At 44.2% G+C, this 14,057-nt stretch overlaps 2 long non-coding RNA genes across 5 annotated transcripts in view; one reads left to right on the top strand and one right to left on the bottom strand.

The window, feature by feature from the left end:
• The first annotated feature begins 10 nt into the window (after window positions 1-10).
• Window positions 11-13,723, top strand: LOC135396760 (uncharacterized). Its single transcript, XR_010423523.1, has 7 exons — window positions 11-317; window positions 621-725; window positions 2,427-2,512; window positions 2,637-2,766; window positions 4,980-5,145; window positions 10,412-10,694; window positions 12,311-13,723. It is a non-coding gene; the product is annotated as an uncharacterized LOC135396760 (long non-coding RNA).
• The window catches only part of LOC135396759 (uncharacterized), a 36,733-nt gene continuing 23,345 nt past the window's right edge, over window positions 670-14,057 (bottom strand). The window contains exons 2-6 of one of the 4 annotated variants that reach the window (XR_010423522.1): window positions 6,626-6,690; window positions 4,941-5,068; window positions 4,707-4,866; window positions 2,484-2,895; window positions 670-1,341 (exon numbers count right to left, since the gene is read on the bottom strand). This is a non-coding gene — a long non-coding RNA (uncharacterized LOC135396759). Of the gene's footprint in view, window positions 2,896-4,572; window positions 4,867-4,940; window positions 5,069-6,625; window positions 6,691-14,057 lie in introns of those variants that run through there. The other 3 variants (XR_010423519.1, XR_010423521.1, XR_010423520.1) reach the window with 3 other exon arrangements.

Below are 14,057 nucleotides of genomic sequence, written 5' to 3'. Positions count from 1 at the left end.
CAAGGCACAAGGCGCATTTGGCGGCAACGCGGGAACCTAAACCGCGGGAACTATCGATATCTAAACGTGTATTCAAACGAAACGAGTGCTCTTTGTGGCAGTTGCGGGAGAGTCTCGAAGGTTTTGTCGTGTTGTGGTTTAGTGGTTCAGGTTCAGCGTTACGCACATTTTGACTTGGACTTGGCAATCTATGGAGCATCAAAGCAACGAGGCAGTACCAGTACTGTCCAATGCGTACAATGGCGTTGAGCAAAACAGCGAAGACCGTGCTGTGGAGAGGCAGTGTTACTTTGTTCTCTGGCTTTCAAGTTTCAGGGGTGAGTTTTATTTCCTTCTTTCCTGTTACCTCGTTTGGGATTTGTGCCTGCTTGTGTTCACAGCGATCACATGTGGTAGTGGTGCAGAATGTGGTTTCATATCAGTGAGGAACACTTGGAAAGTGTGGGACTGACTTGAATGTGTACGAAGATTCAGTCCTTACATAAGCTTGCAGCAGAGGTTGTGCGTTCCGACAGTAAACACGTAGTGCGGTTGATTTAGATCTTGGCAGCGGTGAAACCATACACACGAAATCTTGACGCAGGTATCTCTTGATTTCACGTATTTACTTATTTTTATAGGTACTTGCCCTATCTTTGGATTCGGGCTGATGAAAACAACGATGTCCTATCCCGTGACGCATCTGCTTGCATTTCAGCTTGACTGCAACTACGTCTACCTTTGCGGTAAAAGGAAACATTTATCTTTTCACACCTGACTGTACTGCTGTCCTGGATTCCTGGTTTGCTATGTGTTGCCTAATCAGGCTGTAGAGTGAGCGAATATTTTCTTAACAAAGAGCTTCAGTTGCAGTTGTAGGGGAGTTTAAAGAGAGCTGCTGTGTGAGCGTAGGTTAATCATATATTACTATTTTTCAGATGCTCTAAGGATTGATTCACACGGTGCACCTTTATTTATTTACTCCTCAAGGCCCGAAGGCATTACAGAGGGGAGTGGGTTATTACACACAAACACAATATATAAAGGTAATAAAAAATAAATACAGGTCAGTATAAACGCAACAGTACACAAAATACCAAGCAATTAGATAAATAACACTAAAATAAGTCACAATGAGCCACATAAATACCAAAATGTAACATTGTTATGCAGTACACCATATATTTCACAATCAATTAGAAAACTCCAGTAAAGTAATTGGTGCAGCATTGAACTTTGAATGGTCATATATGTCAGTGATGTTACCTGGAAGGCGGTTCCACTCTTCCGATGTACGGGGAATGAAAGAATGAGAACAGGCAGATGTTTGGCAGGGAGCAATGCCAACTTTGTGTTGATGATCTAAGCGAGATGAAACATAGGAAGGAGGCGGTAACAACTGAGCACGTAGTGCAGGAATATGATGGTAAACTTTGTGAAATAATGATAGACGAGCAAGTTTACGCCGCGAGGCTAGTGACGGAAGTGATAATGACTCTTTCATAAGGGTGACACTAGCAGCACGGCAATAGTTGTGGGTAATGAAACGTGCGGCATTATTTTGTATGAGCTGGATTGAATTGATCAAAGAACTAAAAGAGGGGTCCCATATGGATGCAGCGTATTCTAGTTTAGGCCGAACTAGTGTTTTATAAAGTAACAGTTTTAGTGGACGAGGAGCTGCGGAAAAATTCCGTCGTAAGTAGCCTAAAGTACGGTTAGCGTTGTTCATAACGGAATTAATATGGATCGACCAGGTAAGAGAGGAAGTAATGTGGACACCAAGATACTTATATGACGAAACATGATCAAGGGCGGTGTTGTACAAGCACTAAGATGGAACAGGAGTATGTGTACGAGATACACACAGCAACTTGCATTCGTTAACATTTAAATCCATCTTCCACGTGTTACACCAATCCATAATTTTTGTTAGATCGCGCTATAGCATGCTAACGTCATTGTCGCATGTTACTTCCCGAAAAATGACACAATCGTCGGCGAACAGATGAATATCACAAGAGACATGGGTAGTCAGATCGTTAATGTATATTAAAAAGAGGAGGGGCCCTAGGAGGGAACCCTGGGGAACGCCAGAGTGAACTGCAGAAAGAGGAGAGCCATGATTGTTATCATAAACGAACTGCGAACGGTTAGTAAGAACATGTTCCAGCCATGTTAAAAGATTCGGGTCAATATTTAATTTGCTCAATTTAAGCAACAGAAATTTGTAGCACACCTTCTCGAATGCTTTGGACATATCTAGAAAAATACAATCAGCACAGGAGCGACGGTCTAATATGAGGTGTAATTTGTGAGTAAATGAAAGAAGCTGCGTTTCGCAAGAGAAGGTCTTGCGGAAGCCATGCTGTGCAGATGAGAAGAAGGAGTTACTTTCGAGGAAGGATGCTAAGTGAGAACACAGCACATGTTCTAATATTTTGCAGGGAATGCTGGTGAGAGATATGGGGAGATAGTTACATGGTGAAGCTCTACATCCAGACCTTTAGGGGTGCGCGTCCCAGTTGTGCAGGTGGGTTATCCTGTGTGAACTGGTCGTACAACCCGGTTGCTAGAGTCGTAGCATGGATCGTCCGACAAGCGATTCTTGCAACCTTCAGGCACAACCTGTCGGTCACTTGCCTCCTCCTCCGTAGACATCCAATCGCAATGCCTGGCTGTTGTGACATCACTTCCGACGCGTAAATTCTGCCACCCGGCCAGTGCAGGTCATCAAGGCGATGCTAGCAGCATGAATCTTCCCCGGCTGTTCATGTAAGATATTTGGTAAGCACGCGTTCTTGACTATGTCCTTGCAAGCTGTCAACCGTATTTTCAGTTCTCGCTGTTGTGGGATTGGACCAAGGTGGTAATGATGACATTTTTTCTTGCCATCTCACGGGCTTTGCAATTAACCTGGGAAGGAATATTTATTCAACGTGGTACAACAGAACTGCATGTTAGGCTTGTAAATTGTTAGAAAACTGCAAATTACATATTGTAACAAGCTTCAGGCACCTATGAAACAACGCATGTGTGCATACACATGAGGCTTAGCAGACAGTATAGGCCACTGCATACCTGCCAACTCTCCCAGATTATCCTGGAGACTCCTGAATTTTGTTCTGTTCAGTTTTTGCAGCATCTTATAGTCCTCCGTCTCTGCCTTCTATACTCCTGTCGGTTTTCTACGGTCCATTGTTTCAATCAGTGTTTGGTTGTTGCCACTACTGTGTCTTTTTTCTGTTGGCTGTCGTAAAACTGAGGGCAGATTGTATTCTGTCTTTTTTATTTCATTTGAGACATTGAGGTTAACCATTATTACAGTTTGCAATTTTCATACTGCCGACCACGTACATTAAATACTTTGACCAGAATGTATAATCTGTTTACTCATGCAGATATGAACAGATAATCTCGTCTCGAACTTACTGAGCATGCGCTTCCTTTTCGTCATTATTGTCAGTGTTGCGATGATTGATCATTATGTGTATCAAGACCATTCTCCTTCCGAAACAGCTTGATGAGCAAAGAGTGCACTGGTGATCTTTCTTTTCCACGAAATACTATCAAAGGGATGGCCTCTTAGCCAATGCCTCATAATATTCCATTGGCTAGATCGTGGAAACATATGAGCTGGAAGAGACCAACGTGGGAGCAAGAAACCCTTGTTTAGCCGCATTTTATTCCATTCAGGAATTGTTCCAGCTAGAAACGGGACAAAACACTGTCCCTAAGCAGCCTGGTGGGACAGTGGGACCTCTCCCACCCGAAATCGGGACGTCTGGTCACATTACATAAAAGACATCTCTGCAGCTGGGCTCATTTTGCGTTCGAGCAGGTTTGATATAATTCACACAACACTGGGCATATGACCTACTATAGCCTAAGTTGCTTGTGCACCATAAAATCTCAATCATTGTCATCATCACTGGGCATATGACCAATCAAAATAGAACGTTATACTATATACCAGTTAAGCCCCTTCACAATAACGATCGAAGTCCGACGGTGTCCAGAAATGTCAGAAGAGCTTTGAGCGCAGAGCGTTGCTGGGATGGATTGGGCCAGGGACCAAGCAATTTCGATAGGGAGAAAGGGCGAGAGTCCAGCTGACGAAGAGACTCGGAGAGTGTGGTTCGGGAAGGTTCGTAGTGAGGGCAATGAAGAAGAATATGCTCCAGATCCTCAAGAGCACCACAGTGGCAGCAGGTGGGAGAGTCAACTTGTCTCAAGCGGTAACGGGGCAACATTCTTAGGCCCAGGCCCGGCCTTCTTTTGATTTGCCCGCCCAGCCCAAGCCCGAAGGATTCTAGGTTTCTCAGCCCAAGTCCGAGCTGAGAAATTTATAGGCTACCTGGCCTTTCCCAGAGCCTCCCCCCCCCCCCCCCCCCCCCCGCCCAGCCCCCCGCCCAGCCAGGCTCGGGTTTTCGTGTGAGCCAGAGCCCGTGCAGTGCTCTAGTTAGCACCTTGGTTCTCAGCTTTTCTGTGTAAATATACATTACAAGCATGAAGAAGTGGACAAAGAAGGCAAGGCAAGGTTAAAAAGGCAGTTATGGAATGTGATCGAGAAAAGTCAGCCAGACTGAGAAATATTATGTTTAGGCACTTTTATGCATTTATAGGCAAATACCTACAGATCTGGACCCTACTGACATCATACAAGGCTAGTGCTTCATGCAGTCTTATGCCAGCAGCAAGTTTGTGACGTAGGACAGCACTTATACCATATGCGAGGAAATCAAGAGTCTGTACATTGTGGTCCATGGACTGTAAAAGCTGCTGCAGAACCTGATTTTTGCTCCACCAAGAACTGCTACAGGCAGTTTCTTGTCAGTTCCGCCACTGCTTCTATGAACAGGAAAATATTTGACACCTGCATGGTGGCTGAAACAAGAAAAATGCATAAATTTCAGTTTTGCAGTTAACATGAGAGAGCAGCATCCAACATTTTTACATACATGCATTTCATAGTGATGCCAGATTTTTTCTGCTTACAGTGGATCTGAGAACAGTTCCAGCCTCCACCAACAGCCGTGGACCACCTCACACATACTCAAAGTACTTGGTGCCTTTAGAACTGTCAAGACTGGGCACGAAACAGAAGACAAAGTCATTGCTTGCAGGTTCCAGTGATACAAGAACTGGGATTTGTGTACATGCAAGGTACTATTGCTCCAGTGTGATCCCATTAATCTGAAATACTGTCCTCTACTGTCTCTACTAATACTCTATTGTCCTCTTCTTGTGCTGGTGTTTCTATGTGCATAGCCAGAAACTTTCTTCCCAGTATGAACTTACCAACTTTCTTAGATAAATGTATTGGAGGCTTATTAACACAATGCCCTTCAATTCTTTGAGTTTTTTATCTTCTGAGATTCACTAATGATGTGCACAAATGCGACCGGCATGAAACGATGCAGCTTACTCGTCGGCAGCAAAGCCTTGCTGTGTTTATGGAGGTCAAGCTGCCTCCTGTTGACTACATAGCCTAGAAAAAGGCAGCAATTTGATATTTTCTCGAATTGGGTTGGCAATGTTTGCGTTTGCAGGGTTTGCGATTGGGTTGGGCTTCACATTGTAAATGACGTTTATAGAGCTGCGGCTGAAGAAAGGAACGCCAACACGTATAAGATTGTTTTCTGCCCTGAGCTGTGTTTTTATGCTTCTCTGTGCAAAAAAAGAAAAAAAGTATTGTCCATACGTTTGCAGCTCTAGTGAGTGTTTGCCCAGTATGTTAATAGATATAGGTGAGCACAGATAATATTGACAGTATCTGCACCATACCCGTGCATGTAAGATCTGCAATTGCGCTAGTTTTCATAAGTATGTGCAACTGTGCAGATATTGAGTATATCTACAGTCATTGGGCGCGTTAAGTAGCAGCTTCAGAGCGGTGGGAGTGCGCTTCTTTCAAGTAGACGGTGTCACTCCTTTTCTGGAGCGTGGCGCTCTTGGTGCACTCTCATACTCTAGCTTGCAGGTGTGAGCGCGTAAGTGATACTCTGGCTCCGTGGTGTATGGATAGGGAGGGACTTTTTCAGCTTAAACCTGATTCCGCCCAGTTATTCCCCCCAGCGCTGACCTCCAGGGATCGGAACTGAACCCGAACCAAAAACCGGGGGAAAAAAAACGTTATCTTCTGTCGAACCGAACCGAACCCCAACAATATTTTTGCTTGTCCTGAACCGAACCGGAACTGAACCGAAAAAATTTTGATACGGTTACCGGTTCAGGAATCGGTTCAGAGGTGAAATAATTGTACCACCGACCGACCTTTTTTTGTTTGTTTGTTTATATATTAATTTTTGTTTTTATTATTTATTTATTTTTGGGCCCTGACTGGGTTCTGCCAAAAAGGCACTTCGCTTTTCTGGCACTTCTCCCTGAGCCGAACCCAAATGGTGAGCATACCTGAACCGGTTAGCGTATAATTTTGGTTCAGCGGAGCTAAACCCGAACCAAACCAATATGCCCGAACCATACCGAAAAAAATACCAGTTCCGATCCCTGCTGACCTCCGACCAATTCGGGTTATACCCGATTTCTCCCCGAATTCCAGTGACTACGAAATCCTCAAGTGACGTTTCCACAGAAGACAAACAAAGGTCGCCACGTGTAACACATGTAAGAATGGGTCACTTACGCAATCCACCCGTGTGTGTCAACACTGTCCATGCCTTCGGGGATTACTGCTGGAAGGTCACGATCCTCAAAAAAAAAAAAAAGAGAGATTAGGAAGGACTTAATACACAAGGGGAGAAACAAAAATACCCGATGACACTCGAAGGCACAATTATCGCCCGATTTCATAGGCCACAGCAACATTCCCTGCTCCAAACATGCAATGGTTAACATTTTGTTCAGCTTGTGCAAGGTACACATACCGTGCGCACTCGCTTATATACTGGTCGAAAGATTCATTTTGCAAGAATGAAAGTTATGTAGTAGTGAGAGTCTTTTGCGGCCGCTCGTTCACGTGCCGCGTAACTTATGGGCACGTCAAAAGGTGACGCGACCAACAACACTGGGACTGCGAACCAACCACGACTGCCGACGGACTATGAAGAAAAGGTGGTTTCGTTTCACCGTCATGTGATAGAGAAGCGCAAGGCCATGTCGTACTTGTTGTCGCAAATAGGAAATGCTGATCAAACCCCTGTTAACTTCGACATGCCTCCGAACTTGACTGTGGATAAGAAAGGGGCCAGAAGTGTGACCATACGCACAGCCGGGTGTGAAAAGCAGCAGTGCACGGTAATGCTGGCTGTGACGGCGGATGGACGGAAACTTCCGCCGTACATCATATTCAAGAGGAAAACTATGCCCAAAGGACAGTTTCCGAAAAAGGTCTATGTCCGGGTTCAAGAAAAGGGATGGATGGATGAAAGCCTTGTCCAAGATTGGATCAAGACCGTGTGTGGCTCCAGGCCGGGTGCCATGCTGAAGCTTCCGTCGCTTCTAGTCCTCGACAGCTTCAGAGGCCACCTTGTCAAGACAGTGAAGAGTCTGCTTGCAGAGATGAAGGCCGACCTTGCAGTTATCCCCGGTGGCCTAACATCGGTACTTCAACCGTTTGATGTCAGTATTAACAAGCCTTTCGAAGACAATCTGCGCAAACTCTACGTAGAGTGGATGGCGTCCGACGAACCATGCTTAACGCCAACTGGGCGCATTAAGCGGCCGTCGACTGAACAGATGTGCCAGTGGATCTGCGACGCGTGGGACATGGTCCCATTTGACGTCGTCGTCAAAAGCTTCAAGAAGACTGGTATTTCTAACGACCTCGACGGTACAGAAGACGACATGCTATGGGATGAAAGAGACCCCGATGTCGCCGATGGCTGTGACGTTATTTCTGGCTCGAGCAGCGATGACGAGTTGTAAAGTTACCAAGTAATAAAGGTAATCATTCACCTTAAGGCCCGTCTTTTGTTTTGGCTTATCAGGAACTGATTTTGCACCCGTTCTTCAAGTTGTCTTGAGAAAGTCCCACGTAACTTGCGCACCCCTAACTTTTGCTCATTTTTTTGGGGAAAAAAAGTGCGCAAATTATGCGAGTAAATACGGTATATGTAGATGATCTACGAATCAGCTTTCGCTTGTGTAACCGTGCTGTATGGGCAGATGAGAATGGATTTAGGTTTTCTTCCGAGAAATCTGCTTGCATCTGTTTTCATCGCAAGCATGGCCTGCCTCCACAACCCAACCTGCTCCTTAGCGGGGAAGCTATTCCACTGAAAACAGAATACAAGTTCCTGGGTTTAATATTTGATTCTAAACTCACATCTGGAGTCCATATTCAGCAACTAAAGTTGCGTTCACAAAAGGCATCAAATATCTTTAAAGTTCTTTCACACAGAACATGGGGTGCAGACAGGACATGTCTCTTTCGTGTGTACAGATAGCCGATACGTTCAAAGATGAACCACGGATGCGTAGTCTATGGTTCTGCCAGATTGTACACACTGAAAGATCTTGATTCTGTTCGTGGCTCAGCCCTAAGGCTCGCAACTGGTGCATACCATACATCCCCAGTGCAGAGTTTGTATGTTGATGCAGTTGAACTGTCTCTTATGTTTAGGAGAAAATTCTTAGCCTTGTCTTATATAGCAAAAACTCTCACTTCCTGAACACCCTCGTCGAGGTATTTTGGAAAATGATAATATGAATAGATGATTTGAAAACAAACCAAGGTGCATTCCAAGCTCTGCAATTTGTGGAAAACCATTTTCTCAAGAGTGTGGAGTTGAGCTCATGAAAGAACATATCCTTCTTCCCTGAAAATGAGATTGCACCATGAAGGAAAAAAGAAATTCTATGCAAGTTCGAGTTAGAAAAGTACAATAAAAAAATCTGCCCTTTCCACTGTTATAAAACAGGAGTTCTTGGGAACGAAACACAGCGCACAGCTATAGAGACTTAGCTGCATTTTACACAGATGGCTCTAAATCATAAAACTGGGCAGCAGCACCTTAGCATGCGTTCGTAACTCAACGTCGTTCGCGACGTAACTTCGACCATCTCTGAAGCAAAATTTTTTTTGTGTGCTGTTTTGAGTCATCATGAAGAACGTTTGTGAGTGAAATGAATGATGTCACGAATGGGAATAGTATATGGAATGCGCGCTGTCGAATTTACGCATTTTCCGTAGACACCCTTCACAAAAAGACTGTTGGGGGCGTTGCCCTAATCCACAATACAATAGATATGCGAAGAAAGGGCATTTCGAGACGAACACAATGATGTAGGTTACTTTCGGGTATCACAACTTGGGGCCGAGTTGTGAGGTTCCCAAAACATACCATATTTTACAAATGAGGCAACTTTGCGATTTTTTACCTCCTCAAAGGCAAACCTTAGGATCTTCAGAACTTAGGATGCAATGATACCCACCCCAGGCAATACGTGGAAAAAAATTCAGCTGAATATGTCAAATAGTCATGAAGATACGTGGCGTCAAACTGCGTAGGAAGCGCAATGGTCGAAATGCCCACATCTGAATGATAATTCATTAAAAAATAACCACCAATTATTTTCAACTACTTTCAGTGCCAATATGCCTCCTAGGGCCAAGGCTTTAATATATGTTTGAAAGAAACAAATTGGAGAGGTCGACCGGACCACCCTGCCTGATCCTGCGTGAAATCACCCAACTACAGTGCAACCTCCGAAATCGGACACATCCATATATGGGAAGACTGCCTGTTGCACACTATTTCATTGCACTGGCTCCCTTTATGTAAATACAACAACAAACAAACAACAAATGAAACAAGAGGCGGGAACACTTCCTCCTCTCTCTGCACCTTACGTGCACTCTTCTTTGCGATAATCCAGCAGGCTAAAGCGGAATTTATACTGATTTTTTCGACTATTTCTGTTACAATACTGTGCATAGTTTTTGTTGGGTCTGCGGAGGACTTCATATTTCTGTAAAAAAAGTGAGGTTCGCTTGGCAATTTTCAAAACAGTGGTGGAACTGCTGCGCCATTTGCACCAAATTGCGCCAGTGCCCGAATCCTGCTACATGCTGCTACAAATAGCAGGTTTTTTAAAGAATTGTGCCAAGGCTGTTCCAAAAACGAACTCTGGACGTAGAAACTGAAACCGAAACTTGAAATTGTAATAATGTTTCTTTTATCGTGACAATTCTTCAGCGACTCGCGTGCAACCGCAGCGTGCTGCTCACATCAAACGCGAGTTCAATGTCATCGTTAAATCGCAACTGGCCGTGATGTCCCTATCAAAACTCAGAGGTAAGGGCACTGATGTGTTACAACTGGAGATCGCCATTGGGTCCTGAGTCACTGAGAAACAGCTCGCACCTTATTCTAAGGAGGAGGCCACGGTTTTCTGGGACAAGGCTGGCGTTGTTCATGTTGATTTTCTGCCCAGTGGTACCACCATCAATAGTGCGTATTACTGCCAGGTTCTCAGGGATGTGCATAAGGCGCTGAAGCAAAAGCGGCCGGGCCTCATCACCAAAGGAGTCCTCCTCCTACAGGACAATGCACGCCCGCATACCGCACATCTCACGACACGCACCTTACAGGAACTTGGCTGGGTGTTGCTACCACGTCCCCCTCACAGTCCAGACCTCGCCCCCAGCGATTTCCATCTCTTCGGGTCACTGAAGGCGTTCCTTGGGGGCCGCCACTTCAGCTGCGACGACGAGGTCAAGAATGCGGTCCAATCACGGCTGCTACGCGCCGGTAAGGATATTTATGCTGCTGGCATCCGAGCCCTTGTGAAACGCTGGGGCAAGTGCATTAGTGCAGCTGGAGATTACGTTGAAAAATAAAACTAATTTCTCGCAAGTTCATTTTACTTTGGCGAAAAATAAAAAGTCCCGGTTTCACGTGAACACCCTTCGTATATACCAGTATGACTTCATTGTACTACCCAGTGTTATAGATCCTGAAATAGAACCTGATTTTTACCCCCATTTTCAAAAAAACAAAACCTGGGAACACAAGGGGCTAATGATACATAAGTGAACCAGGTGAAGCATACTTTACACTCTGACCAGCAAGAAAGTTTGAAACCTGAAAGGAACATCTAAATCCCATTATTCATCTACAAGACTGCAATAAGAAGCATTGAGGTGACAACAACATGTGCGGTACAAATGCAAAGTAATGTAAGCCAACTGCGTTACAGGCACTGTTAACTCGCCTATGCACGGCACCTATAGAGGTATGCAGGCAAATTTTGCTTTGTTTATGTTCCCCATCCCTTGAAATGTTCAATCTTTAAATACTCTTTTCATAACCATGTTGAACCCTTGTGTCTAATATTTATTGTGGTTAAGCTGGCAGTTACATAAGGTGAAAAGAAAAATTTCTTTAACATATGTAACAGCTCTACTCAATTTTTTTCATGTATGAAACTAGGTCTGTGCATCAAAAAGCCCCTTTCTCCCGCTACTCTAATCACTATTGCACTGCACACACGACAAAGAGCGCTTCTTCCTGTAGTAGCACAAACGTTTTCTAGCCTGACACATTCATAGAGCACTTATTTTCACTTATCGTGACTTCACAGGTCTGCCTTTAAAAAACGAAGCATGTAAAATCCTAGCAAATTGGTCTCACTCTCCTTTTAGCAATTAGTGCAGCACACCTTTAAACCAGATAGGACAGATGTGATGCGATAGGATGTTGAATACACACACGCAAGACGATACCTCTCCTCTGTAATATCCGTTGGCATTTGTGCTTCTGCAAGCTGTTAAACAAGTGGCGGAGCAATGTTGATTATGGTACACAAATTCAAGAAAACACTTCACTTCAGTAATATGTAATTCTTCTGTAATATCTGTTTCAATTTGCACCGCAAGAGCGCACTGCTATCGCGCAAGAAATGACAGAGGAGTGCAACATCTTACATTCGTCCATTTTCTTCCGAACAGCAATTACATGCGAAATTAGGTAAGAATTGGGAAGCCCTAAATGTCGTGTAAATTCTTTGTTAATCCTCTGCAATTTACGTTGCATACGCCAAGTTTTCTTTTTACCTTTGTGATTACAGAACATACAGTCTGCTGTATTACGCTGCTCCGTAATAAACCCGAAGACGCAACCTGTTAGGTACCTATCCATCAGCAGTCTGGGCATTGTAACATAACGGCGGATAAAGACCGGTGGTTTCTTTGTTGAAGCGTCTAGTGGGGGAGGAGAGAGAGGGAAATCCATTTTATAACGTAACTTTTTTTTGGGGCGACGTTGATTGAAATTCCATATCGTCTCAAGAGGCATGGGCTGTCATTTAACCATAATTCCAAACAATGGTGAGGTGTTGGAAAATCACAAAGAATAACATTTTGCAGGTGCGACTCATTCAAGAGATCAGAAGATGCCGATCGTTGCCCGCCTTTTAGCAAGATTGAGTGGTTCTGCAGCCGGACATGCTGCCTGGCGAATCATTATTATGATGAGTGCAGCACTTGCAATCAACGAACTTTTACTAGAGGAACATGTATCTGCTATCATTTATTTGATATGCTTGTGGATATCTTCTAAAGTCGAAGCATTTTTGTTTCCTTTGATTGTTGCTCGCTGCCCGTGGCTTAGGAGTTTTGACACACATGTTGAGTTTTTTGATTACTGGCTAAGCTTCGTGGCCACATATGTGGCCATGGTGAGATATATAATATTAATTATACGCCTACTGAGTCCCAATAGTGAGTCTCTTAATCACCACCTAGGGTTCGTGGCCAATTACGTGGACTTTGTGGGAAATTTGATATCCACTGTACGCCACTTCACTAGCGAATAGAGTCGAGGCGAGAAGATGTCTTTGACGCATGAATGACTGAGAAACACTGGTCTACGCTATCTTCTGTTCAAAATGTCCCAGCCGTATGAAAACTTCATGAAAGATTCAGTGAACATCGCTGACTAGTACGTTTACAAATCTCTCGAGCGATCGGCAACCATCAGATAACATTGGTTTCCAAACATTCCTCGGGTTCCGGCCATACTCGTGATAAAATTTGTATTGTTGTTTTCTGCTCCAGATTCCATATCTCATACTCAAGGAGACGGAAAGAAAGTCACCTTATCCACTATCTTAACACCATCACATAACGAAGGGGCCTCAGTGGAAGTCTGGTATTGGGATTGTAATCACTTGTCGACTAATGTTACACATGCTGCTCGAATTTCCACATTCACGTGTGGCCTGTCACAATGTGACAAATATCTCTGTGTGGACAGTGTGCACTTTTCTCATAACTGTAATTAAGCTTGATATGTGAAGCGTTAGCCATGTTGGTAAGCACGGACCAAATGAGTACCCACCGTGAGAACGCAAGGGGTGTTCCATTGAGTGAAAGTCGATGGTGTCATTGCTTGTGTACAAGTAGAACAAAGATAGGATCGATAGTGCAGGGTGCTGCATGAGGACTGAATTGGTTTCGACGGATCGTAAGAAGTGAAAAGTGTAGATCAAGCTATCAAAGACCCCTTTCGAGGAGAACTCTTTGAGGCAACCTCCAGAGAACACCCTGCTTCTGCGAGATCCATGTTCCATGTGTTTAACTTTTCGTTTTAGTACGAGTTATTTGATTTTACAAAGCATATGAACCAGCTTATTGTGTGTTTGAGTTGCGTAGCGTAGCGTATGTCTATGTGCTATTGTGGATTACAGTGTGCATCATTTCAGCTTGTATGGGTATTGTGTGCAGTAAAGAGTAAATTGAATGTTCTCGTTTGTTACAACAACGTTTACTCGCCGTCAACCTGCCACTCTTCGTGCTATTCACAGAGTCAGAATCTTTATATTGTTCACGGATCTTGGATGCTATGCATCACAATATCGTGATACCCATGACGCAGTCGCCTTGCGGGCTGAGCAGTATGATGAACACGTACTGAAAAATGGTTGCACTCGGATCCAGGGTCAGACAATAATTTGTGGAACCCTAAATTTGCGATACCGCATTTTTTTACCCTGCACCGGGCATCTTTGGAGCTCTCCACCTTTAAGTCCCAGGAAGAAGGTAACAAAAGGTATCTCAACTGGGAAGTAACCCATTCCATTTCTCTTCCTTTTGAGTCTTTCTGACTCAGAGA

Source organism: Ornithodoros turicata, chromosome 6 (assembly GCF_037126465.1).
Source record: "Ornithodoros turicata isolate Travis chromosome 6, ASM3712646v1, whole genome shotgun sequence".
Taxonomy (NCBI): domain Eukaryota; kingdom Metazoa; phylum Arthropoda; class Arachnida; order Ixodida; family Argasidae; genus Ornithodoros; species Ornithodoros turicata.
This window is presented reverse-complemented; position numbering and strand designations above follow the sequence as displayed.